Raw genomic sequence first — 17,710 nt, 5'->3', positions numbered from 1 at the left:
GCGGGACCGCCGCCGCCGCTGCCCCGACGGAGCCGCGCGGCCGCGGCTGCCTCCGTGCGGGAGCGGCGCGGGGTAACGCCGCAGCCGGCGTTTTCCCACGTCCCTGCGGCGTCTGCTGCCCCGCAGCGGACGTAGGAACGGGCCCTGCGTGGCCCCGCGCCGGCCGGGTCACGCCGGCGGCGGCATATAGGTGCCTTGGGCAGCCAGTGGGAGTTTCGAAAGCACCATCGAGTTCCCCTGGATTTGGGCACATGAGCACGGTGGATAACCCTGCTGCATGCCTGCTTCCTCGGGGGCACTGAAAGCCTCCGGTGCGCCCAGGCATATCGGAGTCTGAGCCGCCCTGGGAGGCCCGGGCACCTTGAACGGTTTTTTCAAGGTTGCAAAATGTTTCTGGGAACTGGACTGGACTCTGCAGACCTCATTTGCCTATGGACAAATTCCAACGAAAACTATGGTATTTGAAAAAAGAGAGAGAGAGAAGGTTTGTTTCTTAAAGAGGTATTGCACTCTGGGAAGCCTGGCCTCAGTCTWCAGTCTTGCCAGGGAAGCTGAAGCTGTGCAACAGCAACATCCACTGTTCCCCCGACAGCACTGCCAGCCCCTCACCAGCCCCTTGCTGCAAAACAGCACAAAGTAAAACAAAGCAGCAGCACTGCCTGCCACAGGCTAGTGCTTTTTTGGAGCTCTGGGAGGCTACTGCTCCACAGTTGTGCTGGTCAAGAGTTGGGCCACGGCAAGGTTGATGGCTTGCGATTGCAGCCAGTGCATTCCCCTGCAGAGCCCACAACCAGCACCAGCATGATCCCCAGCCAGACCAGGCTTCCCCCAGGGAGCTGCAGGTCATGGGAAAATCCAGTGCAAGGTGATATCAGCRCATTTCCTTACCTCAGATTAGCCCCCACTTTTGTTTCAGTCTGATATGTGACTGTTGCTTAAAAATCGAGGCTGGAGAGGAATCACCCAGCCCTGGCATGGAATGAGATGCCAGGAGACGCTTGGAGAGCACAGCTGTGTTGGAGAGAGAGGAGAGGGGAGAAATCAGCCCTGTTCCCCCCAGCAGGATGCAAAGTGCTCGGTGCTCATCACAGCCAAGAGCTAAACACGTACAAGGCAGTAGCAGCAAACCTCCCTAGGTGCCAGAGCAGGCATACCACRGGCAGAGCAGGGTGCCTCTCGGTTTGAGCCAGGCAGAAGGCACTATCTCACTCCACGAGAACAAGATTTGTCCGTGAAGTATCTCTGCCCCATGTGCTCCGCGTCCCAGCGAGTTCTCCTAAGCTCCCTCCTCTGGAATCACACAAAGCTCCCATTACTGCTGCTGCCTTTTGCTTAAACAGCTTGTGCTATTTAATACAGGAACTACACCTCATTGAGAGGTAAATGGAAGAGGCTCTGCAGCCTGGAAGCGTGAAAGAGCCACTTTCACCTGAGGCCTAGCAGAAGAGAGAAGCCAGTTAGCACTACTAATGAAGTGGAGAATTCAGCAGTAAACAAGAGAAATCGTCRCCATGAGGTGCCAGTAGCTGAATGAAAGAGGCAATTGGAAGGAGCAGACCCTCTCCTGCTTCTGGAGCTCAGTAAATGGTAACAAAGTGCTGATCACTGTTTGCATCAAGAAACAGCTACAAAATGGACTTTTCATCCCATGGGAAATTCTGTCATCCTAGAATTTGCTTTTACCAATTTAGAAACAATGGAACATTTTGGTTTGAGATTGTAGAATATTGCAGTATCCAAGTAGTGTGACACAGTGTGGTACGCAGAACAAAACACTGATCTGCTTCAGGATTCTTTGGCTGAATTTCTTTCAAGAACCTTTACTTGCACGTGAGTGCTGCATTCTCACGTATGAATCTCTGGTCCAGAATGCAGACCTCCTTCTCTTTTGGGGCCCTTAGAGACCAATGTATGCGTGTAACTGCCCGATTTTGGTTGCAAGACCATAAGAAAATCTCAGGGCCTCTCCATTTTAAGAGTGGCAGTGAGCTTAGCCTTGTTTYACTTGGCTGTGCTACAATCTTTTTATTCTAGGTTGAAGAGTATAATAGAAACATCATAGCTAGGCAGGCAAGATGGGGACTTAGGAAAGCTCTTGTTCAAGAGCTGGAGAGCTCTCCAGAAGTGACAACCGTAGCAGTGCAATAAAACCACAGTCATGATTCCAGTTACCTGCAGCTGAGCAAACACTACAGGTAGAAAGGAAAATGTCCTCTCGTGGTCATTCCAGGGACAATGCGATCATCCCAACTGCTTACTGGGCTAGATGCAACCCTGACACACAGTAGAGCAGTTGCTGCGGTTCAAGTGCTGCCCACCAGAGTTCAGCTTTCCTGATCCAAGTGGAAAAGCTACAAGACGGTGCATTTTGGCTGCTAAATCCATCTGCACTCAAAGCATGGGCAGTTCTTGTCCTCAGCCCAGGGAGAGTTTGCTGGCTCCCCTCTGCTGTGTTTGATATCCATGTTCATGGCAGCAGCACCTGTATGAGAATCCAAGAGCAAATCACAGACTGAAGCAGAATTGTCTAGCAAACCATTTTTCCTTAAAAAACAAACGACCTCTCCCCAAAAAGAAAAACCACAGCTCCGATCTAGACCACTAAATTGTTTAATACACTGTGTAAAGCCCCTTGGGTAACAGCTGCCCAAGATGGGCTGCTCTTCYGACAAACCCCTTCCAAGCTGGGTGTTAACTTTCCAGAGTGAAGCCTGTGCAGTCATTTCAGTTTATAATTATGTAGCCTGCTGTTTCTTAAGCCTRTACATAGTCTCTCATGTCATCATTTAACTTTGCTTTATAGCYATTTATTGCTGGCCTTCCCACAGGGGCTAACATATTCTTATTGAATAACGAGATGCTTTGCAACATGCACAGTTTTGGCTATCCCAAGTCATCTTCCGCCTTTGAAAAGTGCAGTCCAATTAACCGTGCTTGTTCCTGGCTCTGTCATTAATCCCTGCAGCCTGCAGTGCCCAAGCACCCTGCCATCCACCACAGCCATGCCTGTCCAGGGGTACAGCCTTCCTTCATGCCAGCCTGCTCCAGGCACGCAGCTTTGGAGGGACCAGGCCGCAGGCACCGCCATGCCCTCACCGAGGGGGTTGGAGAGGCATCACCGAGACAGAAACCAGCGTGCAGCAGAAAGCGATGCAGAGGGCCCCGTAAAGCCCAGACGGCTGTGCCGGCGCTGCACGCTGCCCCGGGTTGCAGCGGAGCTGCCGTTCCTCGCTGCCCCAGCAGCGCGCCCCTTGGCACCCACCCTGCCCGCTGCCTCACTGCCTGTGGGGCCCTCACGCTGCTCCGGGGCACCAGCGGGCCTGGGATAATAGAATATATTAGTCCCGGCGCCCATTCAGCCTCAGGCTCTGTAGGAACAATGGCTGCAAACTGAGCTGATTTTTGCCAAATGACTGGCTTTCGTGCATGAGCAGCAAAGCGGTGCCCCCAGTCCAGTCAGGTCCCACRCCGCAATCCAGCGAGTGCTCCTGCCCAGCGCCCGGTGCCTTACTGCTGGGCTGGAGGTCATGGAGGCATCGTGGCCTTGCCTGCCCTGGCATTTCTCCACCGCTTTCCCACCATGGCACTAGCCCAATCTCAGCCCCGACAGACGGAGGCAGCAGTGATGGGAGAGCTAATGGTGGCAGGCCACAGGCATCCCATGTCCTTGCTCCGAGGAGCGAGGACACCGGCCCTGGTGCACGCCAGGACCCGGCAGCATCATCTGTCTTGCACTCACGCCCTGGGCGAGGAGGAGCAGGAAAGCATCGGTGGCAGCCAGCCACCTCCCGCCCTGTCCCAGCACGAGGAGCCAGCCRTGCCACCCCGCTGCAGCACAGCTCCTGGAAACCCCCAGAGGATATTTGCTTTAGATTAGACCCCCCCTCTGCCAGCAGAGAGCTGATAGCCCTGGCCGGGGTCAGGCTGCTGAGGAGGTTGTTAGTTCTGCTGTGTTTGTTTTCCGTTTTTGCTCAGCAGATAGCTCCGAGGTTTCAGTAACACCGATACAGCCAGGAATGTCGCCTTGCCCCTTGCAACGAGGGTATTTACGCACAGAGCCTTTGCAGCAGTAGCAGCCTCCACTGCCATCCCAGTCCGGTGCCAACCACAGCCTGGGCTGGAGACAGTGCTTCCCCTGGGAGCTAACCTGCAGCTGGGTTGGGATCACGGCACTCCCTGCACCCAGCCGGTGTCTCCTGCTAGCGTGAAATTAGCACCATTAAACTCTATAACTGAACACAACCAGCAACAGGTTTACTAGATGAGATAACATAGAAAGAACTGCAACAGCTAATGCCGTCAGCCCTGCTGAAAATTCTGACCGTCTGCCCTTAATCCCAGCAGAGAACTGATGGCAAATATTTACAGGGGCTTATAAATATTTATCCTGTAATAACTTGTTGCATTACAGCACATTCTTCTCCATGAGGCTCAGCATTACCCTGGACCAGGTGCAAGCTGCTCAGAGGCTCTGTAGCCTATATAAAGTATGCCTGAATAACATAGAGCGAGCACTAGAGTTCAATAAAATAGCCAGCAGCTGAGCTTCTCGCATGAAATGTGCTGCAAGTCATTTCTTACCCAACAAAAGAAAAATGTGGCTTGGCAGCACAGGTGTGAGAGACCTTGGGTAGGTGAAAGCTCCTTGCCCCTTGCCAGAGTAACCCAGGGACCTATTGCAAGTCACTGGAGAGCTGCAAATCATCCTATGGGGCTAATGTGATAGGGCCTCAGCCCCACTCGCAGCACCTAAAAGCAGCCCCACCACAACTTAACACACGCGGGTGCTTGGCTGCTCTGATGAAGAGCCTGAGAGAAGTGGGGACTCCAGCCCAAATGTGCTGGGAGGGAGCTGGAGACCTGCACTCTGGGAGGAAACCTCCATCCTCATGCTTCTCACTCTGTGGGAACCTTCTCCCTCCAGCTCCAGCCTGCTGCATGCTAGAACCAGCTCTGCACAAGGCAGATGGGCAGTAGCTCCTCATGGTGTGTTGAACCCAGAGCTGCCCTCTCCAGACACTGACATCTGCAAAATCAGCAGGAATCGCAGCAGGACCTTTGCTCCCACAGACTCGGTACATTGAACACCAGGGACCACAGGCTCCTTCATGGGTATCTGCTTCGGGCACCAGGTGGATCAGCAAATCGTGCCGAGGGCCTGCAGGGCTCTCCAGGTCTCCAGCTCGAGGGAAAGCCAGGCTGTGGGCTCGGCTTTCTGCAAGTTCCTCCTTGAACCCTCCACAGTAGGGACCAGAAAATAAATGGATTTACCATTTTCCTTGACTTACCCCTAGTAAAAGCCTCTCTCTGCTTCCCCCCAACCTTGCTCTGTGCTGAGCAAGGAAGCGGAGGTGGCCCCAGTGCTTGTGTCCAGAGCACAAGCCTGGAGCCGGCAGCGTGAGCTGCCCGTGCCAGGGTGCTGCCCGGCTGCGCTGCGCAGCATCGCTCTCCTAGTGCAGCTTTCGCAGCCCGGCCACGGGCCGTGTGCTCTTCATCGCTGTCTGCGGCACGCTCAACTTGCTCAGCAGAGAGCCTGCAACCCACGTTTTCTTGTGGTGGTGTTCCACTTGTGGGGAGGCCAGATGTTTATCTTGCCCCTAATAATTTTTTGAGCCATCCAGCCATTTATTTATCTTTTTCATGCTTAATGATTTGCAAAAGCATAAATAGCCTGTGGTTTGGAAATCATGCTAAAATCTGAGGAGCATCGGAGACAGAGCCTGAACTACTTTCTAACATGAATAAATAAACAGTATGGAAAGGCTCCATTGTGTATATTCTAGGTTGCTATTTTCTTAACCCTGTCTCATTAAGATGGATGGAGTTTCTGCTTATTAGTAACTTGGCAAGTTCCTCTTTGTGTATACTCTGCACTTCTCGCTAATGATGCTTTGCTTCAGTGATTAACAAAAGAGACTTCCAGCATAGTCAGTGAAAACACAGCCACGCACTTGGGGCACTCGGTAGAAACCCAGCAAGCTGGAGATGTGGTTTACTGAAGACACGGAACTGCAGGGAATCCAGAAAAGGAAAAGCTGCTGATCATAAAACCTCTTCTGACATTCAAATAATTTTGACCTAGGGACATTGGTTCTTTGATTTACATGCACARTTGCAGAACTGACAGAGCCTAAACCAAAGTGATTCAAAGCCCCCACGCTGCTGTTCCTAAAAYGTGTCTGATGGAGATGAAGCTGGCACGGCTACTGCCTGGATTTACAGCTGGCCATTAAAGTATGTTTACAAGCCTTTAGTACAGTGTACACATCTGGTAAATCATTGATTGCACAAATAGCTCCTGGTGTCATGCTCCCTCTGTCAGCTTTCTCCACTACTACGTTACCCCGCGCAGAACGTCCGCCCTGGAGCCCGCTCTCCGCAGCGCTGCCGAGTCCCGGGCAGCCGGGCGAAGGTCCAAGGGGGATGCTGCCAGCTGGAAACGGCGCTCGCCACGGTGGGGCGAGCCGCCGAGCCGAGCCGCGTCCGCAGGGGAAGGTGCCACGCGCAGCCCGCTCCCGCGGGGAGCTCACGGGTCCATGGGCGTCGCGGCGCCCACGGGCGAGGACGCAGGGGAAGCGCTGCCGGCGTCTCGCCACCTCGGTGGCAGCCGCTGTGCCACGGCTTCGGCCGYGCAGCGGGCAGAAAACGCAAACCCGGCGCTGAGGCCGCCCGGAGCTGTGTTAGAGAGGAGCGGGAAAAGGCATGGCCACCCGGCCCGAGGAAGACCAGTGCCGGCGGGGAAGGCGCAGGGACGAGCTGAGCTGCCGCGGCCCCGCACCACGGGGGAGCGGGGCGGGGGAAGCGAGCGGAAAGCCACGGCGAACCGCGCCGGGGGCTCTGCCGAGCTCCTCGCAGCTGCAWTCAGGCTAAGTGCAGCAGCTACAGACAATTTTAAAGCAACCAGAATAAAAAAAGAAATCAGCCAGATTTAATTGTTAGCAATAACCTCTCAAAATAGCAGCTCATTAGCCCCAGAGCCAACAGCCTAAAAGTGTGGGCGTGATTTGTGGGGCCCTGTAGGGGAATCCCTTCTGGGGTTCCTATAAAACTAATGCAGAAAAGAAACGCAGCCCTCGAATGCTGGGGAGGAAAACGAATTTCCCTCCACGTTAGCGCGTGGGAAGGGAGGTGTGGAGAGGCCAGTGGCGAGGCAGGTCTGGCTGCGCCCCGGCACGGTCCGGCCCCGGCCCGCGGAGCGCCGCTGCGGCCGAGCCCGGACCCCAGCAGGACCAGGCGCCTGCGGAGCATCGCTCGGGTGGGAATGCCCRGAAGCCCCCACCCGAATAAAACATCTCAGCGTAGCAGAAAGGTGCCCGCAGGGCAGGAACAGCCCTTGCCCGGGCTTGGGAAACCCTCTAAGCAGGGGCTGAGCACTCCGGTGCAGGCGGGTGTCCTCCCTCGTCCCTCCCCATTGCACCCAGCCGCCGCCTCCGAGAGCGCCTGCAGAGACGCTGGCTTGAGGCTGATTTCCTGGGGCACAGGGGCCCCCAAATCTCCTTTTTTTTCGTGGGCTGGCAGTGCATTTCAGAGGAAAAAGGGGGAAATGGACTTTTCCTTCCCCCATAAATAGTTTTATGGAAGATTTTAAGAGGGATTTAAGGAAGAACTTCTTCTCTCCCTCCCCCCTGCTTCGTTGTGCTGTGCAGTTTAAACCATTTGCGGAAGGGAATTAATTAACGCCGGCAGCCGAGCCCAGAGCTCTGCAGCGGCCCGTCCCCGGCACAATGCAGATCCGCCTTTTCCTCCCCTGCCAGAGAAACATATGCCCAAAATGCACAAACATAAATTTTTTCTAACCTAATTCGTTTTCTAGATTGATGGAGAAAATCCATAACAAATATTTATGACTTTGCAATAAATAACCCTCACAGAAGTTCCACAGAGCTCTGGTGAGTCTCAAGGCAACTTTCAGCGAGCTCCGGGGGTCAGGGCAGATTGGGAGACCAAGTCTGCAGCACTGGAGCCGGCGGCTCATCTGTTTTGAATTATCGGCATTGCTCCGCGGAGCCGCGCTCTCAATGGTGTAGCTGTGCTGCGGTTCCTTGCCGTATTTTATTTCTATGGCGGGAGAGAGGCTTCGATAATTCTTAGCAGTCCTCCGAGGCAGCCAGGGCAGAAAGCCAGCCGGGGCGAGGGTGGGCTGGTCCGGCCGGCATTTGCAGGGAGACGCGGCGCGAGGGTCCAAGCCCTGGCGCGACACCCGGGCTGCGCATCCCAGCCGCACCGGCGGCTCCCGCGCGGGCCGAGGCCCAGCCGGCACTCCCACAGCCGCTCCAAGCCTGCTCCAGGTGCCGGCTGCCTAAGGGGAAATGCTTCCAGCCATTTACCCTTTTTCCCTGTTTTCCCACAGGCTCCCTCCTTCCTGCCTGCGCTGACCCCCTGTAYGGCCAGCGCTGCCGCTAGGACTGCTGCCAACCTGTGTCATGGCCCCGCGGAGCAAGCGCCAGCTCCACCACTGCAGCCACCGAGCCGGGGCTGGTGGCTCATTGGCACCGCGGCACGGGTGGCAGGCTGGGCACYGGAGCTGGCGCCGGTGCTGGCACCACGTGCCCACGGCTGTGCCGAGCCCGCAGCCATGCCRGCACCRTGTGCCTGCAGCCGTGCTGAGCCTGCAGTCGCACTGAGCCCGCAGCCTTGCTGCCACCGCATGCCCGCGGCTGTGTTGAGCCTGCAGCTGTGCCAGCACCATGTGCCTGCACTGTGCTGAGCCCACAGCTGTGCCAAGCCCGCGGCCGTGCCGGCACCGTGTGCCTGCAGCCGTGCCGAGCCCGCGGCCGTGCCGGCACCGTGTGCCTGCAGCCGTGTTGAGCTCACGGCCGTGCTGGCACCGTGTGCCTGCAGCCGTGCTGAGCCTGCGGCCATGCCAGCACCGTGTGCCTGCAGCCGTGCCGAGTCTGCGGCCGTGCCGGCACCGTGTGCCTGCAGCCGTGCCGAGCCTGCGGCCATGCCGGCACCGTGTGCCTGCAGCCGTGTTGAGCCCGCGGCCGTGCTGGCACCGTGCGCCTGCAGCCGTGTTGAGCTCACGGCCGTGCTGGCACCGTGTGCCTGCAGCCGTGCTGAGCCTGCGGCCATGCCAGCACCGTGTGCCTGCAGCCGTGCCGAGTCTGCGGCCGTGCCGGCACCGTGTGCCTGCAGCCGTGTTGAGCCCACGGCCGTGCTGGCACCGTGTGTCTGCAGCCGTGTTGAGCCCACGGCCGTGCTGGCACCGTGTGCCTGCAGCCGTGTTGAGCCCGCGGCCGTGCCGGCACCGTGTGCCTGCAGCCGTGTTGAGCTCACGGCCGTGCTGGCACTGTGCGCCTGCAGCCGTGCTGAGCCTGCGGCCGTGCTGGCACCGTGTGCCTGCAGCCGTGCCAAGCCCGCGGCCATGCCGGCACCGTGCGCCTGCAGCCGTGTTGAGCCCGTGGCCGTGCCGGCACTGTGTGCCTGCAGCCGTGTTGAGCCCGCGGCCATGCCGGCACCGTGTGCCTGCAGCCGTGTTGAGCCCGCAGCCGTGCCGGCACCGTGTGCCTGCAGCCGTGTTGAGCCCGCGGCCATGCCGGCACCGTGTGCCTGCAGCCGTGCCAAGCCCGTGGCCGTGCCGGCACCGTGCGCCTGCAGCCGTGCCGAGCCCGCAGCCGTGCCGGCACCGTGCGCCTGCAGCCGTGCCAAGCCCGCGGCCGTGCCGGCACCGTGTGCCTGCAGCCGTGTTGAGCCCGCGGCCATGCCAGCACCGTGCGCCTGCAGCCGTGCCAAGCCTGCGGCCGTGCTGGCACCGTGCGCCTGCAGCCGTGCCGAGCCGGAGCAGCCGGGAGGGCCGGGAGGCGGCAGCGTTCCCGGGAGCGGCTCCGCTCCAGGCTCCACGGAACGGGGTCAGACGTGTCTTCTGACCTGCGACCTGCCGCTTCCCCCCGCGCCGCAATTATCTAATACAGCGCTCTGCCGGCCGGGTACAATGGGACAATTTGTCACTCRCATTGTCTGTCAGGCAACACTGCGGCCTTTTCAGCGGGCCAACACATGTTTTCTGAGAGCTTGTCAGCAAGGGCTGTCTGGCCAGACACACAACCGTGGAAAATGGAACCTTTGTTAATGCTGGTTCTTAGAAAAGTAAATCCATTCACTTTCCTTTTTCATGCCTTCAGTTTGGAATTTGCACAAGAAGCTGAATTGCTCCTGATCCCTAAATGATTGGTCAGAGGATTTGCATGAGGAAGCAGAAATTAATTATTCTTTTCTTTTCTTTTTATTTTCTGTAATTGTGTGTTTAGAAATGAGATTACATTCCCCAGCAGCACGAGGGGCTGGGGTGCAGGGGGGGAATTGCTTTGCATTTGTTTAGCTCCTTAGAGCTAAGATCACCTAATCGTTTCAAGCATTTCCTAAAATTCCCTCTCTCCTTTTCTGCATTAATGACTCAACGGAGATTGTGCTCCTTCCCAGGGAACGTTCCTGGCGGCAGGAGCGGGGTCCTTCCCGCGCACTGGCCCCCTCCAACAGCCGCCGTGCCGCAGCTTCGCGCCCTGGCCACAGGCACCGTCTTGCCGCAGCTGCACCATGGGGAGAGCAGCAGCCGAGACGGGCTCCCTCAGCAGCTGTGCAATAAGAATCTGCACTTTCCCCCAGGGCCAGCGGGATTGCCCCGGGGCGGACCGTGGGGTCTCTCCACTAAAGCTTTGACACCGCTCTGCTTTTACACTGCAGCTCCTTACAGCTTTTATATTTCACACAGTCGCAGACAAAAAGGCTGATGACCTTTTCAATAGCAGAGATGCAAGCTGGTAGGAAAAGAACCCCATTTTGATGCTACTAACCCTCTCTTTTCTAAAAGTAGCGCCCCTGGGAAATTCCCACTTTCCCTGCCAATGCATGTGTGGAACAATATTCCTAAACACCTGATACCAGATGGATTCCTCCATTTTCAGGTGTTCACCATTTTCTTAACCGTGTCCAAACTTCTTTGTTCTGGGGCGTACATGGTCTATTTTATTTGAAAGCATCGTAGAAGTGCTAGAGGGCCCCAACTGAACTACAGAGCCCCACGGGAAAGCATCTCCCCGTCCAGCTTCCCAGAATACCACTATCCAAACCTAACACAAACCATACAGGGAGCCCTGGCTTAGACTATTTCAGCCTTGTAAAACAGAACAAATTGGCTTTGCAAGCTTATCTCACAATCCAAGCTATGCCTGTAAAGCACATTTGTCCCCTTGGATCTCCCCTGTGTTCAGTGGCCTGAAAGACCCTTTGCTCCAGGCTCTTCCCTCCCCTTCATCAGCCACTTTGGCCTGGAGAGCTCTGTGTCAGCTCACGGGAAGGACTTGTGGCCTGGACGCCCGGCGTGGCCAGCTCTTCCATGCCTCGGCCGAGCCAGAGCAGCCTCGGCAGCTTGTGCCGTGCCACGGGCTGCCCTGGAGCAGCACCACCGTCCCCACGGGGCACTGCAGCACCCGTGATGCTGCTCCCACGGTGCTGCTCGCTGCTCCCGTGACGCTCTCACGATGCTGCTCCCCACGGCACTCTTGCCAGGAGTCCTGCCGGAGCCAAGCAAATAGACAGTTGCCCCAGCAAACTGACACCTGGAGGTTGGAGCAAAGGAGAACCAGCCTCCCGCAAGGCAAGGAGAGACGAGGCTCCAAGCAGTGGTGACATTTGGCATTTCCCAGCGGCAGGATCTGCAGCCTCTTGATCACAGCTGGTTTGACTTACAAGTAACAAATGCAATCCTGTTCTTTGCGCTTGCTTTTTCTTTGTAAACACCGAGCRGGATCCCCACTGATACAGGTTCAGATTCCCTTCTCCGTGCAGCGCCGAGGGCGGGAGTGTGCTGTCCGCACAGCCCATCCCATGGGAAACCTCCTGGAGCGGGGCTGGACCCTGTCGCTCCTGAGGCCGCGCTGGTGCCACACACCCTTCCCTAATCCCAGCACACGCAGGCAGCATGCTCCACTCTCGGCCTCTGCCAGCTCCCTGAGCCCTTCCCAGCCCTGGGAGTAAGCTGCCATCCTGTCTGGGTGGCCTTGAAGCAATGGCTTGAGCCATGCAGGGAGTGGGCAGCCCTTGGAGAACGCTGCTCCGTGACGCAGAGATCAGCTGCTGGGCTGTCCAGACCCCGGCTCGCGTGCACCACTCCTTCCTTAGGGGCGTGGGCACTTCCATAAAACAGCGTAATACATGAGCGCATTTGTATTTCCCAGCTGGCAAACATGCTGCTGCGTGACCTTCACAAGTGTGGAGCACTTCGTGCAAGCACAGAATGGGCTTYGCAGGTGAGGACGCACTGCCAAAGGCAGGGCTCGGACGGGGACGAGCTGCTTCAGGCACCGTGCAGCGGCGTGCAGCCCGGGCACAGCGCCTAGCTCGCTCTCGAACAGCATATTTACTACCTTCCTTTATGATTTCATGCACACATGCTATATAATTTTAACAGGGTTATTCTAATTCACCATCCTTGAATAGGAATAAGGCTGTTAAAATTATGAACTACTTAGGCACAGAATCATAAAATGCTCTAATGCAGTAAGTGGATCTTTTAGAAATGGACAGATTATGTGATTAACCTTTCCATGCTCAGCTTTCATGTTAACACAGCAAACCAAACTTAAAAGATTCCCAGTGATCATAGTATTTGCTATATTATCTATTCCAAAAATGCAACAGTGGATGAGTTAAAACTAATATGGATTAAATTTCATTTACCTCCTTTCTTGATTCAGGTTTTCAGCCATGGAAAACTATATTCTCACTTAACACCTTTGGGCCTGCCAGTGGCTGCAGTCTCCATGGAGGAAAATTGAGATCTATTCTTACGCTTGCTGGGAAATAAGCTAAACAACTCAGTCCATCGAATGGTTGCCCTCAGCTCTTAAGTTATGGTTTTAGTATCTGATCCTAATCCATTGATGTCTGCAGAAGCCAAGCCTTCAGGCCCTGACAGAAAAGAGAACATTTTGGTGTGGAGACAGAATCTATGTTTGCAACTATTCTTGTGTTATGCATCTCCAGAGATGACCAGATATGGGACTGAACAATTGGGACAGTCACCCAATTATAAAAATTCCACAGAGCCATCTCCCATGTAGTAGCAATTATATTCCACTGCGAGGGCTTCAGCGCTCACTACAAAGGCCAGTGGGATCTCAGACACCAAGAAAACATATTTTTTATGTTTTTATAAACTCCAGTAAAATCGTAATTGGATCAAACTTTGCATTCAAAAGCACATTCTCTGAGAATATTTTATATGCACATAAAACATCTGAGAAAATGTTAACATTACGATCTTAACTGTTTGCACATTGGAACCAGCTAAAGGTTACGAAAACGTAGTCCATCTGGTACAGTATTTCAAGCAGATTATTTCTGAGTACATTTCCTGCAGGACCGKGTTTGGTGGTGGCGCCGGAGTCCTGCTCCAAGGGATTACCAACTGCGTGCACCAGGATGACGGGCATATCGTCCACAGCAGGAATTTGCTCATTTATTTTCACCACACTTACGGCTGGGTCCCCAGAGAGGGGGTAGCACCTGCCGTGGCACAGGGCGTCTGCAAGCAGTCCCTGCCGCAGGCGGCTCACAGGGTGCCAGCACGGGGGCACCAGCCAGCACAAGGGCACCAGGAGGCACAGCCAAGGTGTGCAAGGAGGACCAGGAAGGTGTCCCCAAGGAGACCTAGAGAACAGGAGCAGCATCACCACTATCACCAGCACCAGCACCAGCACCACCACCACCACTACCCCAGCTTTGCCACTCAGCTCCACGCAGCTCAGCGCTTCCTATGCCTGTGCAGAGGCTGTTTGCTCAAGCAAACCAATTAGGTGTTTATTAGTCTTCATTATGGAGTGCGAGAGGGTTAATTAGTTCAGGCTGTTCCAACAGAGGCTCAAGGCAAGATCAACAACCACTGATACCCAGGCTCCCAGGGCAACCCACCACCTAACCTGATTCTTTTCCTTTTTATCTCTTCCCTGAGCAAACTAGGAGCATCATTATTGTATTTACAAGCTGCTTAGCACAGAGAGCACACCTGGGGAAGAAGGCTGGGGCAAGCCGTGGCTGGGGCGCGAGGATGCGGCCAGCAGCTCCTGCTGCTCCACCAGCACTGTGTTGCCCTGGCCATCCAAAGGCCTCTTGTGGAGGAAGGATGCCAGCACAGCGTTCACTGCTGCGACGCAGATGAAGCTGCCCGGCTTGGCCAATATGTATAAGGGGAATTGCAAATGCTAAAAATGTGGGATTCAATTCACGGGAGGGCCAGAACCCTTTGCTGGTCCCCAGCTGTGCTCAGCGTAGGACCACGGAGGAATGGCCATTCCCACCCTGGCTCCACTCCCCTCCCAGCAGCTTGCCCAGCCTCCCCAGTGACTTAGAGCAGTTTCCAGAAAGGCAAGGGTTAAATGCAGACAGTGAAAGGTCTTTAAGACGGCCTGGTGCTATCTGCTTCCCCCCTGCGCCCGGATGCCCCCAGCCCTGTCTGCCACCCTCTGTATCGCCTCTGTTTGGGCTAGAGGTCTTTCCTGTGGCTTATTTGCCTGCAAACTCCGCAGGTCGGTTCAGGTGCCAGAGCAGCTCCTCCGGATGCAGATTTCCGTATCCCCTGTGACGGGAAGAGCAAACACTATCAGCTTTTCAGCAAAGGGAAATGAAAACATAGCAGAAGAGCACATGGGAGTAATTCCTGCCAGACTGAACTCTGACAATCAGGTACGAGATAACAATTGCAGCGACCCTGCTTAATTGTTCCTGTTCCAGCTAATGGTGAAAAAACAGTCATTTCCACTTAAAAGAGGCTCTGGGTGCTCTGTGGGACAATGATTCCCCTGCAGAGCTGCAGTCCCCAGTGCCGTCCCTGCCCAGCCCAAGGAGGGCTTTGTGGAGGGATTCCTGCAAAGGGGGGTGGCGTTATCCCAACATTTCTTCATGACTGCAGCAGCACGGGCCTGAGATCCGTGCTGCTGCTGTCCCTCAGCCCTAGAGAAGCAGCTGCAGCTGCGTACGCTGGCTCTGCGCTCAGGGTACCCAGGCTAGGAGCACCTTAGCAGTGTCTCAGCATCCTAGGAGCCCTCAGGAATGCTCCCAGGGCTGCTCCAGGCCTTGCTAAGCGCACAGCTATTAACGCACCCTGCAGGCAAGCAGGGTCCGCTGCAGACCCCCACTGCACACACAGCTCTCAGCATGTGGCCAAAGCACAGTTTGGAGAGTACTCCCGTCCCTCCTGCTCCCGCACAGGGCTGTGCAGGGCTCCTGCAGGGTGAAGACAGCTTAGGGCCATTTACAGCACTCCCTCCCAAGGGATATAAGCAAGCCAGCCACACACCCACCTTCTGTGGCAGCAGAATTTCTCCCATAAGTATATTTTTTAATAATGAATAAAAGCAAAGTAGTGAGGTGCCACAGTCCTACAGGGAAAAGATGAACTCACACCAGCTTGTGATCTACTGTAATGACACGAGTCCAAACCTGTAACCAGCTTGCACAAATTTCCTGGGAAGAAGAGCCCTAAACATGCCGCTGTTAGTTTTTCCCTGGGATGGGCCAGCGATCTGTGCACGAGCGCCTGTGTCCGATGGCTCCGGAGCCCACTGCCCCACCGTGGGAACACACTGCCCGCTCCACAGCCGCTGGTTTACTGCCATCATAAAACATGTACACCGTCGGCTTGGTGTACTTGCAATCGCCCTCTTAGCCATAAAAACGCAGAAAAGTGCCTCAGCAGAGGAGTAAAGCTGAACCTTACAGTCAGATACTGCAACCGCTTGCAGATGTGCCCGGGCTGGGTAGGCCTGTGAAACAGCACAGCCGCACCAAGCAAGGCCAGGTCACCCTGCCAGGAGCATTTCTGTCTCTAAAAACACAAATTAGAGACCACATTTTACTACCAACATCTGGAATTCCAATACCCCTGCAATAGATAACATCTGGATTGAATTCTCCTTTTATTTTTTACAGGGTCTTCTTTTTTTAATAAATAATAATAGTTTATTACTGCACTGTAGAATATCATAATCCTTTGCTCCACAAGAATGAAAAAGATTCAGGAAAAAAACAGGAAGTGCTTTAAACAGAATGATGCCAAGAACTAACGAAAACAGAGTATTTCCTCAACAGAGAGATGGGTTGACTCATTTTTGCATTTTAACACACTCTACTCACTGTGCATTTGCAGATGTACCGACAAGTGCACCAACGTCAAATGAAATCTCGGCTCCTGTGAGCTGGGAACGGCRGAGTGCTCTTGGCACTGCCTTGCCACCGCTGCAGCTCTCATGCCAGATGCCACAGAGCTGGTCACCAACAGGCCTTCAAACGTGTTTAATTTGCCCAGCGTAAGGACATTTTCTTGCTTTTTATAGTTATTATCCCCAAAATAAACTGCACAGTCCCCCACCTAAGGGAGCAAGAAGAAGTTTCTTCACCAGTTATTACAGTGGGTTCACACAGAAACTGTCTAGGAAGCATCAACTTGCCAGCAGCCCAAGCAGTTTTCTGACAGACTATACCTGAAAAATGTCTTTTTTCTGGAGATACAGAGATAGATCTGTCCCCGCATGCATATGTGTGCACGTACCTGCTTGCTGTGGCAAGAGGAAAACAGTGACAAAACACGGGACTTTTTTGTTCCCCAAGTGCTGGTTCCCAATAAATGTTTAAATAAGCACTAATTAGCTAACTTCTGAACCTGGGAACAGTACCTTCGGGTCATCTAAGATTGCACAGGGGGGCTCGGTGCGGGAGCTGCCTGCGCAGGGGCTCATCAGCCATGCGCCTGAGCAGCGTTTCCACAGCCCTTCCCGCCCACGTGCCTCACTGCTGGAGCAGGTAACACAACCCAGTTTTGGGACACGACGGTGGCGCAAGTCAAAGAGGGGAGAGCAGACAGGGTGCAAAACTCCGGGCTGAGACGGCGAGCAGCACCCCTCGCCCCGGCCCAGCCGCGCCGAGCGGGGCTTTCCCGTTCTCCCGAACTAAACGATCTTTGGCCTTGCTGACGCCTGGCAGAGGCCGGATTCCCCAGGCCAAGGGTTAACGGCCCTGGCAGTGATCGTATCAGCAAAACGAACGTGGAGTGCAGCCGGAGCGAATGCCAGGCTGCTCCCGGCGGCTCGAACCCCTTCGGAAACACGAACTCCCACGGGTGCAGCGCGGGCGGCCGGCCGCGCGGCGCATCCGTAGCGGCTCGTCCCCAGCAGCGTGCACCGGCGCCCGGCAGAGCGCGCGGGGCGCTGCTGCGCAGGCCGAGCGCCGGGGCGACGGGGGGCCGGGGGGGCCTGTCACGCGGGCTGTACCAAGCAGTGCGCGCGTGGGGGGAAGCAGACCAATGACGGGCAGGGCAGGCGCCTTGCAACCAATGGGATGCGCTGTGGGAGGAGCACATGCGCAGAGGGTTTCGTTCCGCTCCCGACCCGTCCGCGGTGGGGGGCATGCGCGGGACGGGCGCTTCCGCTTCTTCCCTGGCCCTCAGTAACGCTGACGTTTTTGCGACAGCCGTAAGTGAGGAGGCGGCGGCCGGGCGGCAGGGGGTGTGCGGAGCGGGCGCCGGCGGCGACTCGCCGCGGAGCGATGAGGCCGCAGCAGGCGCCCGTGTCGGGCAAGGTGTTCATCCAGCGGGACTACAGCGGCGGCACGCGGTGCCAGTTCCAGAGCAAGTTCCCGGCCGAGCTGGAGAACCGGGTAAGGCGGGCGGCGGCCCCGGCCCCCCCGGGGGGGGGGACAGGCGGCCGTCCCGTGAGCGAAC

The 17,710-nt window shown here is 55.8% G+C and overlaps 1 long non-coding RNA gene across 1 annotated transcript; it reads right to left on the bottom strand.

The window, feature by feature from the left end:
* Positions 1-13,133: 13,133 nt before the first annotated feature.
* Positions 13,134-17,123, bottom strand: LOC146589062 (uncharacterized). The gene is made up of 2 exons (XR_014897290.1): positions 15,713-17,123; positions 13,134-15,604 (listed from the first exon to the last, which is right to left on the bottom strand). It is a non-coding gene; the product is annotated as an uncharacterized LOC146589062 (long non-coding RNA).
* Positions 17,124-17,710: the final 587 nt, after the last annotated feature.

This window comes from Rhea americana, unplaced genomic scaffold (assembly GCF_003343005.1).
Source record: "Rhea americana isolate MKP2758 unplaced genomic scaffold, rheAme1 scaffold_480, whole genome shotgun sequence".
Lineage (NCBI taxonomy): Eukaryota > Metazoa > Chordata > Aves > Rheiformes > Rheidae > Rhea > Rhea americana.
Note: the sequence above shows the minus strand (reverse complement) of the source record. Positions and strands in the feature narration are given on the sequence as shown.